Source organism: Puma concolor, chromosome F2 (assembly GCF_028749965.1).
Source record: "Puma concolor isolate L17-30 chromosome F2, mPumCon1.1.hap2, whole genome shotgun sequence".
Taxonomy (NCBI): domain Eukaryota; kingdom Metazoa; phylum Chordata; class Mammalia; order Carnivora; family Felidae; genus Puma; species Puma concolor.
Genome location: NC_141684.1, coordinates 22,750,425 through 22,767,085, shown reverse-complemented (window position 1 = coordinate 22,767,085; position 16,661 = coordinate 22,750,425). Strand labels below are relative to the sequence as shown.

At 41.3% G+C, this 16,661-nt stretch overlaps 1 pseudogene; it reads right to left on the bottom strand.

Annotated features, from left to right (window-relative positions):
• Window positions 1-2,174: 2,174 nt before the first annotated feature.
• On the bottom strand, window positions 2,175-3,449 carry LOC112870967 (glyceraldehyde-3-phosphate dehydrogenase pseudogene; annotated as a pseudogene).
• Window positions 3,450-16,661: the final 13,212 nt, after the last annotated feature.

Here is a 16,661-nt window from a genome sequence, read left to right as displayed (position 1 = left end):
CTTTGATATTAGTCATATTACCTTAAGAAATATCTTAACGAAAGGATCTCCTATCTTTGTACTACAATTCTTTTGTGAGCGGTGCCCTCATAACACCACCCCAGATATCCTTAACACTACTTGCTTTATTTTTTCTATAATAACTTAGGGAAGAGGGCATGGCACCATGTATACACATGTGATTGTAATCCGTTTTGCAGTTTGGGGAAAAGAAAATGTTGACAACCCCTGTTTTAGAGGGTAGCTGCTAGCTTTGTTGGGGATAAAGGTAGAGTACATGTGCTTTTGAACTCTGAAGTTTGCCAGACTCAACAACAGTGTTTCAGAAAATTGCTGTTTTTTATGAACACTTCAAAAAGAAGTATTTGTAGTTGAGTTTGGGGAGGATTCTGTATTACCTACATTTTCGAAGCCCCACAGCCATTTCTCATTCCCCACAAGTAGGTAAATTGAAGCTAGAAGTCATTAAAGAACAGCCAAGTTTCAAAAGTAAAAAGATTTCCTGTTTTCTATTTATGCATAGAGTTAAGATATTATATTTTATGTCTTTGCCTTTAGTAAGGCAAGTTGGCTGTGATTTGACAGGTTTAATTAATAGATTTTCATGAATGGAGAGAATGAATAGTTTGTATTGTTTAAAATGTTATAAAAATATGTCATTGTGCTGTAACTTTTCTTAAGAATTCTTAGTTTAGATGTAAATGAGAAAGTACAGTAATTTGGTGTAACTCTATATAATTTCAGATCCAGAACTAAGTAGGAATAAAGGCAAAGGACTGGGTGTCTGGAATGAGCTTAGGAACTGATTTCTCATATGGACCTAGATTGGTGGCCTCTGAACATTTAATCATATATCCTTGTCAGTAAAAGAATTTTGTGTCTACCTATAAATGTATGTTTATAAACCATGTAGATTTATTACTGTACATTATAAAATATACACAGGAAAAAAACCCAAAATGTAAAGGATGGTGAAGATAAAATATTGTAAAATCTTTGCCATTAAAGGGCTTCATTAGCTAATATTTCAAGATATAAGGTTTATCAATAATATTGAATATGAATCCATTTGAAGTACTTTTTTTTAATTTTACTTTTTTTTAAATTTACATCCAAATTAGCATATAGTGCAACAATGATTTCAGGAGTAGATTCCTTAGTGCCCCTTACCCATTTAGCCCATCCCCCCTCCCACAACCCCTCCAGTAACCCTCAGTTTGTTCTCCATATTTGTGAGTCTCTTCTGTTTTGTCCTCCTCCCTGTTTTTATATTATTTATGTTTCCCTTCCCTTGTGTTCATATTTTTTGTCTCTTAAAGTCCTCATATGAGGGAAGTCATATGATTTTTGTCTTTCTCTGACTAATTTCACTTAGCATAATACCCTCCAGTTCCATCCACATAGTTGCAAATGGCAAGATTTCATTCTTTTTGATTGCTGAGTAATACTCCATTGTATATATATACCACATCTTTTTTATCCATTCATCCATTGATGGACATTTGGGCTCTTTCCATACTTAGGCTATTGTTGATAGTGCTACTATAAACATTGGGGTGCATGTGTCCCTTCGAAACAACACACCTGTATCCTGTGGATAAATGCCTAGTAGTGCAATTGCTGGATCGTAGGGTAGTTCTATTTTTAATTTTTTTGAGGAACCTCCATACTGTTTTCCAGAGTGGCTGCACCAGCTTGCATTCCCACCAACAATGCCAAAGAGATCCTCTTTCTCTGCATCCTCGCCAACATCTGTTGTTGCCTGAGTTATTAATGTTAGCCATTCTGACAGGTGTGAGGTGGTATCTCATTGTGGTTTTGATCTGTATTTCCCTGATGATGAGTGATGTTGGGTATTTTATCATGTGTCAGTTGGCCATCTGAATGTCTTCTTTGGAGAAGTGTCTATTCATGTCTTTTGCCCATTTCTTCACTGGATTATTTGTTTTTTGGGTGTTGACTTTGATAAGTTCTTTATAGATTTTGGATACTAACCCTTTATCTGATATGTCATTTGCAAATATTTTCTCCCATTCGTTAGTTGCCTTTTAGTTTTTGCTGATTGTTTCCTTCTCTGTACAGAAGATTTTTATTTTGATGAGGTCCCAGTAGTTCATTTTTGCTTTTGTTTCCCTTGCCTCCAGAGACGTGTTGAGTAAGAAGTTGTGAAGTACTTTTTTTTTTTTTTTTGGATACAGTATACTTTATTGATGGTACATGATAAGGTAGGGCTCCTCAAGGCCCTCCCCTTCTTCAGGGGGTCTGGGATGGAAACTGGAGGTCAGGATATTCTCAAGTGTGTTGGGTACTGAACTGGGGCAAGGAATCCCCAGCAACTGAGGGCCTCTCTCTTCTTCTTCCTCTTGCTGGGGCTGGTGATCCAGGGGGCTTTTACTCCTTGGAGGCCATGTGGACCATAAGATCCACCACCTGGTTGCTGTAGCCAAATTCATTGTCATACCAGGAAATGAGCTTGACAAAGTGGTCACTGAGCACAATGTCAGCCCCAGCGTCGAAGGTGGAAGAGTGGGTGTCACTGTTAAAGTCGCAGGAGATGACCTGGTCCTCAGCATAGCCCAGGATGCCCTTGAGGGGGCCCTCTGATGCCTGCTTCACCACCTTCTTGATGTCTTCGTATTTGGCAGCTTTCTCCAGGAAGCAGGTCAGATCCACGATGGACACATTGGGGGTGGGGACACAGAAGGCCATGCCAGTGAGCTTCCCATTCAGCTCAGGGATGACCTTGCCCACAGCCTTGGCAGCACCAGTAGAAACAGGAATGATGTTCTGGGCAGCCCCTCGGCCATCACGCCACAGCTTCCCAGAGGGGCCATCCATGTCTTCTGGGTGGCGGTGATGACCTGGACTGTGGTCATGAGTCCCTCCGCGATGCCACAGCGTTCATGGATGACCTTGGCCAGAGGGGCCAGGCAGGTGGTGGCGCAGGAGGCATTGCTGACAATCTTGAGGGAGTTGTCATACTGCTCATGGTTCACGCCCATCACAAACATGGGGGCATCAGCAGAAGGGGCAGAGATGATGACCCTCTTGGCCCCACCCCTCAAGTGAACCCCAACCTTCTCCATGGAGGCGAAGACCCCAGTGGACTCCACAACATACTCAGCACCAGCATCACCCCATTTGATGTTGGCGGGATCTCGCTCCTGGAAGATGGTGATGGGCTTTCCATGGATGACACGTTTCCCATTCTCAGCCTTGACTGTGCCGTGGAATTTGCTTTGGGTGGAATCATACTGGAACATGTAGACCATGTAGTTGAGGTCAATGAAGGGGTCATTGATGGTGACAATGCCCACTTTGCCAGAGTTAAAAGCAGCCCTGGTGACCAGGCGCCCCAATACGGCCAAATCCGTTGACTCCAACCTTCACCATCCTGTCTTGGGGACGCGGCTGGCACTGCACCAGAAGATGCGGCTGTCTGTCGAATGGGGAGGAGCAGAGAGCCGTGAAGTACTTTTTACGATTGCATTTTTTGTGAGAACTTACTAGATCATTGATTTTCCTTTATAATATTTATGACAATGTATAGGGGGAAAAAGAGTATACTAAGAGTAGGTTGTGTTAATACATATTTGTCAAATATGTGAAAATGAAGTCAAGTCTATCGGAAAGGATAGCTAGCCATAGCCTATCATCCAGTTTCCAGACCTAAACCAGTTCAGAGGCCCAGAGCCCTTCAATTTAAGGGGAGGCTGGGTTCTCTTGAGGAAGGTCCCTGAAGCATTGCTGTAAATTTCCCTGTGGCCATTTTCTAGAATGAATGTGCATTGGGAAATAGAAACACCCAGACTTTTGGGGGATTATTAGATACTGGTTCTCAACTGATGCTAACTGCTAGGGACCCATATGTTGCTGGTCTGACATTCAAAGTGGAGATTTATGGTGGTCAGGTGATAAGTTGAGTTATAGGCTCAGTTTGAATCACAGTGGGCTCAGTGGGCCCATGAGCCCTCCTCCCCATGTTTTTCCCCCAGTTCCAGAATGTATTATTGTTAAAAACATATTAGGCAACAATATTAGCTCCCTACTTATGGACTAAGGTTCATTAGGTTATGAAGAGTCAAGGGGAAGCTATTGGAATTCCTCCTCTCTACCAGGATGGTAAACCAAAAGAATAGGACATGTTGGATTACAGAGACTACAATCATCATTAAACATTTGATTGATGCAGAAGTGTTGGTTCCTATTACATCTCAATTTAACTCATCTATTTGGTCTGTGCAGAGGCAGATGGACTTTAAAGCATGACTACATTATTTTAATGTTGATCAGAAGGTGACTCATTTGAAGCAGCCCTTCCAGATGTATTTCCTTTGCTGGAACAAATCCACACAGCTCCTTAAACGTAATATGGAAAATGCACCCCCCCATCACCATTTTTAGTGATTTGCTAGGACCACCAAAAGCAGTTTGTTTTTCCCTGACAGAGTCCACAGCACGACTTCACCATCTTGCTTCATGCTACGTCAGCTTACCTGCTCTTAGCCATAATATAGTCTGCAGAGATCTTGATCATCTTGACATTGCATAAAATATCACACTGACCCATGACATTGATGGAATTATGCAAATTGAATTTGATGAACAGGATGTAGCAAGTACTACAAATATCTTTGTGAAGCTTTATGAACCAGAGGGTGGGAAGATAGACCCTATGAAAATTCAGGGGTCTGCCACCTTAGTAAAGTTTCTGAGAGTCCAGTGATCTTTAGCATGTCAAAATAACCTCTTAGCGACACATTGCCACACCACAACCATGTATCACTCAACAAACAAACAAACAAACAAACAAACAAAACAGTACATGGTGGGGGCGGTGCAGGGCACAAAAGCTTGGTAGGCTATTTTGAGTATTGGAGGCAAAGCATGCCACATTTTAATATGTTACTTTGACCCAATTACTAAGTAACCCATAGCACTGAGAGTTTGAATGGAAACTAGAGCAAAATAAAGCTCTGTAGCAAATCTAGGCTGCACTGCAAGCTGTTTTTCTGCTTGGGCCACCAGATCCAATGATACTTGTGTCTGTAGCTGTAGTGCAGTCTCTGGCAAGTACCATAGAAGAATCATGGCACATACTTCTAAGGTTTTGAAGAAAATGCATATCCTCTTTTGCAGATAACGATTATCCTTTGACAGAGAGCCATAAGCTTATTTCTGGGTCCTGATAAAGAACTAGCCATAGGACATCAAATGACCAGGCAACCTGAACTTCCTGTAATTAACTGGATGTCATCTGCCCATTAAACCATGAGGTTGGACATGTCCGTGAAGTGGAAATGGTGCATATGAGATCAGACTTAAGCAGGTCCATCATGTACAAGTAAGGTGCATGACTGAGTCTCTCACACTCCTCTGAAACCAAACTGTGCTGTATTGCATCCTTTCCCTCAACTCATGACCTCAAGGAATTTTGTTATGATCAGTTAACTGAAAAGGAAAAAAAACGAGCCTGGTTTATAGATGTTTTCACACTATATGCTGCCCCAAACCCAAAGTGCGTAAGTGCAACATTAAAGCCCCATTCACTGATGGCCCAGAAAGATGGCAATGAAGGGAAATTCCCCTATTGGCAGAACTTTGAACAATACATCTAGTTGTCCACTTTGGATTCCGAAATGGTCAGAACCATAGAACTGCACTGATTTATAGGCAGGTACTAATGGCTTAGCTAGATAGTTAAGGGTTTGGCAAGAATCAGATTGGAAGATTTGTGGGAAAGATGTCTGGGGAAGAGGTCTGTGAATAGACTTTTCAGAATGATCACAGAGTATAAAGATATTTATGTGTCAATTGAATGTCCATCAATAGGTATTTACTGTATAGGACGCTCTCAGTAATCAGGCGGACAAAGGTGCACTTTCTATAAATGTCAGCCTCTTCCCCTGCCAATTGAGTGCTTATTCGTTGGACTCATGAACAAAGTAGTTATGGTGGCAGCAATGGACACTATACATGGGCTTCAACAACATAGCTGACCTAGCTACCATTACTGTTGAGTACCTAACATGCCAGAGACCAATACTGAGTCTTTAGTATGGCCCCATCCCTGGGGGAGTAGAGGGAAGGAACCAATGAGCTACTTGGTGGTAGGTTGATTACACTGTGTCCTTTCCATCGTGACAGGAATAGAAATGCATCCTTAGTGAAGCCAAGCCTATTCTGTATACGGATTTCCTTCTCTTTCCCATAATGCTTCTGCCAGCATTGCCTAACAAAATGCTTTAGTTGCCATCTTGGTATTCCACTGACAGTGCTTCTGGTCAAGGAATTTGTGGTATTAAATGATCTTGCTATATAAACATAATTATTTAGGGGCACTTGGATGGCTCAGTCAGTTAACCATCCAACTTCAGCTCAGGTCATGATCTCATAGTTGGTGAGTTTGAGCCTTGCGTCGGGCTTTGTGCTGACAGCTCAAAGCCTGGAGCCTGCTTTGGATTCTGTGTCTCCCTCTCTCTCTGCTCCTCCTTTACTCACAATCTGTCTCTCTCTGTCTCTCAAAAATAAATAAAAATGTTAAAAACATTAAACATAATAATTTACAGTGCCAATTTGGAGACAACACTTGTAAAGAATAGATATTCTCTTATAAGATGTAATATAAGCTTTGAATCAGAGACCAATGTATGGTTGCCTCTCCCATAACTAGAATACATGGGTACAAGAATTAAGGAACAGTAGAAGTAGCTCCTCCCACTGTCTCATAAACAACTCAGAGAATTTTTGCTTCCTTCTCCCCACAACTTTGAGCTCTGCTGGCTAGGAGGTCCTGTGTCCAAAGGAGGAATACCTCTACCAAGGACACAACAATAATTCCATTGCTTTGGAAGATAATACTGACACCAGGTCAACTGGGGATTTCTTTCTTATGTTTCTGAACCAACAGGCAATGAAAAGAGTTACTCTACTGATGGAATGATTGATCCTAGTTTCCAAGAACAAACTGGATTGCTGTTATAGAATGAGAGTGGGAAGGACTATTTCTGCGATCTAGGAAAGTCTCTAAGATGCCTCTTAGTGTTTCTATGTCCAGTAGTCAATGTTAATAGAAACTACTACAAGCAAAGGGAGGCAGATCTGTGTATTCACAGACCTTCAAGAATGAAGGTTTTGTTACCCCACCAATGAAGGAACAAATTGAGATTCTGACTGAGGTCAAAGGAAATATGGAACAGGTGGTTGCAGTAGCCAGCCTCTAAGATAGTGCCCAAAGATGTTCACTTCCTGGAATTCATAAGCTGTATGTCCTCTTCCACACTGGACAGAGCTGACCTGTGTAAACATAGGATATTACTATTATGGAAGTGATGGTGTGTGACTTCTGAAGCTAGGTCATAAAAACATGATGGCTTCCATATTGTTTTCTTGGATTATTTGCTCTGGGGGGAAGCCAGTTCCCATGCTGCGAGGCTTTTTGAGTAGCCCTACCAAGAATTCCATGTGGAGAGGAGAGGATGTCTCCTGCAATCAGTCAGCATCACTTTATTAGCAGTGTGAGCGAGCCATCTTAGAAGTAGGTCCTCTAGCCCTCCTCAAGCCTTCTGATGACAGCAGTCTAGCTAACACCTTGACTGTGATTTCACAGAGGGCAGAACCACTCAGTTAAGCCACTCCTGAATTCCTGGCCCACAGAACCTATGTGAGATAAACGTTTGTTGTTGTTGTAAGTCACTAAGTTTTGGAGTAATTTGTTAGGCAGCAAAAGATAACAAATACAAGTGGAAGAAGGAAGTTTAAAATATCAACTATGGCCTTGTGACCAGTTACATAAATTATGTCTCTAATGGCAATGATTATTTTCTTCCTTGCTTGTTATATGCGTACATATCTATATCTATGTGTATTACACGTAAGTATATTAGTAATATATTAATGTAATATAAGTAATATAAATATAGGTGCTTATACATTATGTATGCATATACATTATATATGATAGTATCATATACTTACACATGCACACTTTTTTCTCTCTTCCTTTCCCTAGTTTATATGAGTGTTTTTGTTTCTCTTTTAATTTTTTTTTAAAGTTTATTTTATTTATTTTGAGAGAGCGAGAGAGAGAGCACAAGCGGGGGAGGATCAGAGAGAAAGAGAGACAGAATCCCAAGCAGGGTCTGCAACATCAGCACAGAGCCCAGTGCAGGGCTTGAACTCATGAACTGTGAGATCATGGCCTGAGCCGAGATCAAGAGTCAGATGTTTAACCGACTGTGCCACCCAGATACCCCTTTGTTTGTTTATTTGATGTTAACTTTACTGTTTAACCTTTAGGTAACAGGATTTCAGGTGGGACAGAGACAGAAATGGAGGGGTGAGCAGTATAGCTCAGAGATAGCTACAGTGACCATTAGGACTTTGTATCTTCTCATTTTGTAAAGAAGGTGCAAACATCTTCATTTGTATGAAGGATCATTGCATCACATTAGGTGAAACAGGGAGTTGTTTGTTACATGAAAGTTGAAATGTATACAGAAGGGGGCATATGGATGCTGAATAGCCAAAGGGGTTTATCATCCAGCTCCAAGCCCACTTTTCTACGCTCTCCGATGATGGAGCCAGAGCTCTGCAAACCACAGTTCTCTGGGGGCACCTGCTTTCTCTTAGATTCTGCCGATGCGGGGTGCCACAGGCAGGACCTGAAAGGAATGTGGAGGAAAAAAGAACATGCTTCTTCCTGTGAGTTTACCGTAGATTCCTTGAGGTTCTTACAAGTGTCACTGCTCTAGCAGCAGCTGTTTCTTTCTTACGAATGATCCCTAAATCCAATGTGCAACGCTTACAGAAAGAGCTGTATTACCTCCACCCCTCTCCCTCAGCCAGAGATCCAGACATCAGCACTAGCTGGCTGGAGCCCATTCTTCTGAGGTCTGTCTGGGAAGCAGCCCTGTGGGGCCCCTCCTATGGGCTGAGAGACGTCAGTGCCAATAGATTAAAGCCTACCTCCTCAGAGGTTTCAGCTTCACAGGACTCCTTCTCCAAGCTTCTAAGTTTTAATAAGTCTAACCTCTTCCCTTTCTCCCCTTGCCCTAAAAACAGAAGCTGCTTCATGCAGTTGCTACCCCCAGAATCTTTAGAGTTCTCTTTTTAGCTAGTTACCTGGTTAACTACCTGGTTAACTACTTGATACCTATTCATACCTGTATACTTTTTATTTTATTTTATTTTTTAAACTTTTTTCCCAGTTTTTTTTCATGTTTATTTATTTTTGACAGACAGAGCATGAGCGGGGGAGGGGCAGAGAGAGAGGGAGACACAGAATCCGAAGCAGGCTCTAGGCTCTGAGCTGTCAGCACCAAGCCGGATGCGGGGTCGAACTCACAGACTGAGAGATCATGACCTGAGCTGAAGTCGGACGCTCAACCAACTGAGCCACCCAGGTGCCCCTATTCATACCTGTTTAGATTAAATTTTCTCTATTCACATAATTGGTGTGCTTCCTCTTTCCTGACTGGACCCTGATCTAACAGACCCTGATCTAATTAGCCAGCCTGATTCACATGCCCATTCAGGAAGTAGGGAGAAGAGGTCAGCTCTATTCAAATTATATAGACTGGGAGTGGATAAAGGATGGTTCCCCAAAGAAAAACATAGGTACTATTACAAAGAGAGGTAGGAAGGATCAGGCAAAAAATAATCATATCTAAATATTAAGATAGACTTTAAAGGTGATAAAATACTGTCTCACAACCTTTCTCTGCCTTCAAAAAAACCTTCTTAATAAAATCATTAGAAAGGTAAAAAGACAAATGCAAGTGAGATGCCATTTCACAGCTACCACGATGGTTATAAGCAAACAGAAAAATAAGAAGTGTTGTCAAAGATGTGGAGAGGGGCTCCTGCATGGCTCAGTTGCTTAAGTGTCGGATTCTTGATTTTGGCTCAGGTCATGATCTCAGTTAATGGGATCGAGCCCCACCTGAGGCTCTGCACTGACAGCACAGAGCCTGCTTGGGATTCTCACTCCCTCTCTCTCTGCCCCTGCCCTGCTTACGCTCTCTCCCTCTCAAAATAAATAAATAAACATTAAAAATAAAAAAAAAAAAAGATGTGGAGAAATTGGAACCTGCATTCATTGCTGGTGGGAATGTAAAATAGTGCATCTGCTTTGAAAAACCATCTGGCAGTTAAACACAGAACTACCATGTATCTAGCAATTCCACTCCTAACCATTACCCAAGAGAAATGAAGACCTATGTCCATGCAAAAACTTACATAGAAAAACTCATAGTGGCATTATTCATAATACCAAAAACTAGAGACTGACTGAGCCATCCAGGAGCCCCTGTATACTTTAAATGGGTGAATTGTGCTATGTGAATTATATCTCAAGAAAGATGTTTTTAAAAGTATATACCATAGAGGGGTGCCTGGGTGGCTCACACAGTCAAGCATCTGACTCTTGATTTATGCTCAGGTCATGTTCTAGCAGTTCCTGGGTTCAAGCCCTGGATCAGGCTCTGTGCTGGCAGCATGGAGCCGGTTCATGAGTTCAAATCCCCCATTGGGCTCGCTGCTGTCAGCGCAGAGCCTGCTTCAGATCCTCTGTTCCCCTCTCTTTCTGCCCCTCCCCTACTCATGCCTGTCCTCTCTCTCTTTCTCAAAAAAAAAAAAAAGTATATACCATAAGTATATATTACCTAGTTATTCATGAATTAGTCATGTTCCTGAATGAAATGAACAGAATATACCCCTGCACCTTAGATGTTTTTAGTGGCAGCTAAAGAAAAAAAGATAATGTATGAATGTTTCCATTTTCTTTCAAGGAAACAAATTATTGACAAGCTGTTTGGGTGCTAATGCTTCATCCTATGAATTAATCTCAGGTGGCTCTCTGCCAGCTGGCTAATGCTCACTGTCCTCTCCCTGATGTGGTCAGAAAGATGCCATCTGTTCCTTCAGCTGCCAAAATGTTACAAATTATCTAAACCTTTCTCCAGGTAGCAAATGCTGAAAAGGTACGTCTTCCAAATGCTCATTACTTTGCACAACTATCTTACAATGATGTTTTGTGCAACTTGATGTGAAAATGATAATCCCTATGTGATGAAATATTTTGATCTCCAAAACTGAATTTCCACACATGACACTTTCACATGGTGAGCAACATGAGCAGGATGTCGTTTAGCAATGTGATGTTATGACAGATATAGTGGCACGTACAGAGTTTTCCACATTCAGAAAGAGCAGAGGCATGAAAAGAAACTGTCAAGGAATGGCAGGGGAGTTTAGAAGACCCATTTTTACTGTTAGCATGTAGTGTCCACATTTGTGGTTTCTTAAATGGTGGTGAGCCCGGAGAGTGGGTCAGGTGGGTAGCATGACAGTGATGCTGACAGCTTCTGGGTTTTTCTGTCTCATCACCACTTCCTAAAACACTCAGATCTGTTACTAGGCCTTTCTTTGGTTAAACACCAAAGCCTTTTTTAAAACTAACTAATTAATTAATTTTTATTTATTTATCTATCTATTTATTTTTTAGAGAGAGAATGCACGTGTGCAAGTGGGTGAGGGGCCGAGAGAGAGGGTGAGAGAATCTCAAGCAGGCTCTGCATCCAGCAGAGATCATGACCTCAGATCATGACCTGAGCTGAAATCAAGAGACAGACACTTAACTGACTAAGCCACCCAGGCACCCCTCAAAAGCCTTTTTGTTATTCTACCCTTGTTTTCTAGTAGGGCTTGACATAATTTCTGGCACCTAGGTACTTAGTAAATGTTGAATGGGTGAGTGAATAAATGAATGAATGAAATTGAACTGGATGAAATGAACTCGTTTATTATACCTGTATCCAGGGTCTCCAGCCTTCCTAACTCGTGACTGTCAGTATCACCATTTCACTTCTGTATGACAAAATAAAGGCCATCTAACTTAGCTTGCCAATACAGGACACACATTGCTCAGAACTTTGTTCCTTGAGCACTTTGGAATTTGGAAATAGCCATCAGTTAGGGAAAAAAGAAAAACAAATGTCCATTTTGGTGAAAAGGAAGAAATGTTTAGAAATATGTTGGTTGGAAAATATGTACACTAATTGAAATATTGTTAAGTTTATCTGCCTCTAAACATTATTTACTACTTTTCTCTTCATTGCTTTATGAATTATTCTGATAGAGGTAGTCTAATGTGTGTGGGGGGGGAGCACTGAGAGAGACTGCTTGCATGTGCACATGTATACACTCTCTTGCACATAAAACACATTTTTAATTTTTTTTAGAACAAGTATGGTTACAGTGCAAGGCTACTGGCTGGGTCTCTCATCAATCCTACAGTTCTGTTTCCCAAAGGACATTGCTAATGCACAAGGGGCAGAGGTACACTGTCTTTCCTATCTGTCTCTGTTGACCAAAACCAACTGATTGTAAGGGGGCCATCATCAGACCACGCTCAAAATTACTGTCTGATTCAGTGTCCTTTCAACGGTGTCTTTATGCTTTGCACTGATACACATGCTCTTCTGATCCCCTGGGAGGATGGCCCTTACCACCCCCATCACTTCTCACTGCAATGAGAAAGGATTTGAGCCTCTCTGAATGTCACAGACCGTCATCATGTATCTGGTCCCTACCACATTCTGGCTGAACACACTCTAGACCATCTGAATCTTTCCTTAAGGACTTTGGTGAAGTGACAGACGAGGGAGGAGAGAATGACACTGCTAAAGCAAAAAAGGGAAAAGGTGGTCAGAAATAGGTATAGATACCATCAACACGAGAAGCAGAATGCTTCATCCTTACTGTGCATCAGAGTCATTTGGGGTAAAAAAAGAAACCCAAATAGATGCTCAACCCCCAAACCCCCTCCGCTAAAAGATTTAGATTCCTTTAGTGTGGTGTAGAATCCAGATATTTATTTATTTATTTATTTATTTATTTATTTATTTATTTATTTATACATACATACATACATACATACATACATACATACAAGATTACTGGTTTATTACACAAGGACGTACCCAGGAACAGTCAGATGGAAGAGGTGCATAGGGCAAGGTATGGGGAACATGCAGGAGCTTCCAGGCTCTGAGTATCGCACCCTCCCCCAACCTCCACGTGTCCACCACCTGGGAAATTACACATTTGTGTAATTTCAGTGTGCCTCACATGAGGAACCAGATTGAGAACCTCTGGTGTGGGAGTCAGGCAGTTCCAGGTCCAAACAATCAATGCAGCTTCTCTCCACCTCAGATTTCTTGTGGGTAAAACAGAGTTGATACAGACTGTAAATAAATCAGTGTCTGGTACTTAGTGTATGTTCAATAGAAAGTGCATAGGTCATAATGGAATACTACGCAGCCATTAGAACTTGTATGTTGGAAGGCTGCTTAATGATCTAAGAAAATAAGTGTTTGTTCCCTTACCCCCATTCTCCACCCACCCAACTTCCGCAGGCACAGACACGGGCCCTATTTTCCTTCCTAAGGAAAACATTATGATTCAGAACCGCTTTTCTCATCCCTTCGCTGCAAACTTGTCTCTAATGACATGTTTCCAAAAATCAAATGAGACTCTCTAAGAGAGATGCCTGAGCTTCTGAATATTTTAAAAGTTTCCCAAGTGATTCTACTATGTAGCCAGGGTTCAAGAGCACTAATGGAACAGTGCATCTCAAACTGGTTTGCACAAGAATCATTTGGAGATTTTATTAAAACTCAGATTTCTGGGTCTTTCCTTAGAGAGTCTGATTCAGTGGGTCTGGGGTAGAGCCCAGAATTTGCATTTTTAGTAAGCTCTCAGCTCCTCTGACCGGCTGCATTAGCATCAGCTGGGAGCTCGTTAGAAATGCAAATCCTAAACCCTGCCCCATAACTACCAATCAAAAATCTCTGGGTGTGGGGTCCAGAAACTTCTGTTTCAATAAGCTCCCCAGGTGATTCTTATGCATGCTAAAATTTAGGAACCACCCATCTAGATAAAAGCAGAATAATAGAGTAGTCCTAGAGATGGCGGTTCCAGGAACTGGGACCAACATCAGGATTTCAAATGTTTGCTAGAGGAACCAGATTCTGAGGCCAGCACTGGAGAAACCACAGAGTAAGTGTAAGAGAGAAGTTGGTCCTCCGAGGAAACTCAGGTGCCATTAGCAAAATAAGGGGAAAGGATGTTAGGTAAAGAAAAGTAGCTATCCCCTACAAATGTGGAGGGATAGGGGGCCACAGTGTGTTTGAGAATTAAATAAAATCATGCACGCCAAAATGTTTCTCAGCACCTGGCATGTAAGTATTTAGTGAATTCTATAAATTCCTCTTTTCAAAGCAGCGTGTTGTGAGCACTCAGTATAATTAGAGTAGGAAATATGACCTTCATGTTTCTGGTGTTAAAAGATGATTAAAGAAAACCGTTTGGGTGATACAAACTTCACTTCGTGAAGCAGACAGTCTCCTTCTGGAGAAGTGCAAAATGGGGCGGAAGACAGAAGACTTGTACAGGGTAAAGAGTAAAGAACAAGGAAGAGAAAAATATCTGATTGGCTGGGGCCTCATAGTCAACCGTGTTTGGGGTGAGAAGGATCAAGGAAAGAAGTAGAGTCCAGAGTTGGCTTGGTGTCTGGGGATTGGTTGACGGGATGTACGGTGTTATGGGGTCAAGCAGAAGGTTTATAGGGACATGGAAGTTATCTGAGCTTCATGTCGCTGGGCGTGGCACCCTGGGCAGGAGTGGCTCCATCTTTGGCCTAGAAACTTATTTTAACATTGGGTTTTATGTTTAGGTCTATGATCCATCTCAAATTAATTTTTGTGTATGAAGTGCAGGGTCAAATTTCTTTTTTTAATTTTTTATATGGATATATCCATTTGTTACAGCAGACTTTACAACTTTCCTCATTAAGTTAACTTGGTTCCTATTTTCTTCTTGATACTTCATTTTATTTTTATTTATTTTTTAATTTATTACTTAATTTACATCCAAATTAGTTAGCTTATAGTGCAACAATGATTTCAGGAGTAGATTCGTAAGTGCCCCTTACCCATTTAGCTCATCCCCCCTCCCACAACCCCTCCAGTAACCCTCTGTTTATTCTCCATATTTAAGAGTCTCTTATGTTTTGTTCCCTCCCTGTTTTTATATTGTTTTTGTTTCCCTTCCCTTGTGTTCATATTTTGTCTCTTAAAGTCCTCATATGAGTGAAGTCATATGATATTTGTTTTTCTCTGATTAATTTCACTTAGCATAATACCCTCCAGTTCCATACACATGGTTGAAAATGGCAAGATTTCATTCTTTTTGATTGCCGAGTAATACTCCATTGTGTGTGTGTGTGTGTGTGTGTGTGTGTGTGTGTGTATACCACATCTTTATCCATTCATCCATCAATGGACATTTGGGCTCTTTCCATACTTTGGCTGTTATTGATAGTGCTACTATAAATATTGGGGTACACATGTCCCTTTGAAACAGCACACCTATATCCCTTGGTTACTTAGTAGTGCAATTGCTGAGTCGTAAGGGTAGTTCTATTTTTATTGGTTCCTATTTTCCCATGTTGATTGTATACTGTTGGAGGGCTTGGACTTTAAGTCAGGTACAAAGGAATATAAGATAATTAGGATTTGGTTAGTTTCTAAATAACGAGGCAAAATGACAATAGCTTGAACAAGTGTATCAATTAGGTATTCCTAAATAACCATGCCAAAACTCACTGGTTTAAGTCAATAATCATTTACAATTAGTGGCTATGGTTTTGTGGGTCTAGGCTGAGCTTGACTGGATACTTCTCCAGTTGTGGTAGTTGAGGCAACTCTGCTTCTCAATGAAGGTCTGTGGGTTGCCTAGGATGGCCTCCTTCCTCCTGGGATTGGAGCGAGAGGGGCAGGCTAACCAGGATATTCTTTTGGTAAAGTAAGGTGCACAAAATGGCAAGCAGAAATGCTGAGCCTCATAGGCTCAGGCTCAGAACCAGCACACTATTCTACCCATGAAGTGGTTACACTGGCTGAGTCCAAAGTCAGAGGGTGCACAGTACACTCAGCCCATGATGATGAAAAGGATATGGATAATGAAGAACTGGGGACACATTTTCAATCTACCACAACAAGATACAAATTTATTTATCTCCTATAAGAGTCCTGAGTTAGATGGTCCAGGGCTGGTGTGATCCACAAAATTCTCAGGAACTCAGGCTGCTTCATCTTCTTGCTTCTCTGTGCATGGCCTCACTGTCAAGGTGGTTTCTTTAGCTTTCGCTGTCAGGAGGAAGGAACAAAGTAGGAAGAGAACAATGGCCTCATGCCAACTATATTTAAGGGAGGTTCCTAGAAGTTGCCACGTGACCCTTTCACAACATGTGCCCGCAGTTGGTTGTAAGGGAAACCGAAAATGTAATCTTGATTCCAGTTAGCCCCATACCCAGGTCTAACTAAGAAAACAGAGAAGAATGAATATTGGGGACCAAACAAGTAATGACTTACACATATAGCCTTGTATAAAATATGGTTCCAATAATTATTTGTTGCTTTTCTTTACAAATGTTGACATGCTATACAACAATGGTTGGTAATTTTCCTATGGGAGAAGAGCATAGTCCTTCTCAGTAACAAAATAAGAAATATGATCAGTGGTTCAAATTTGTTTAGCATTTCAAGTGCTTTCTTCAGGTCCCATAATTACAACTGGGAACCACTTCTTGTACTAAT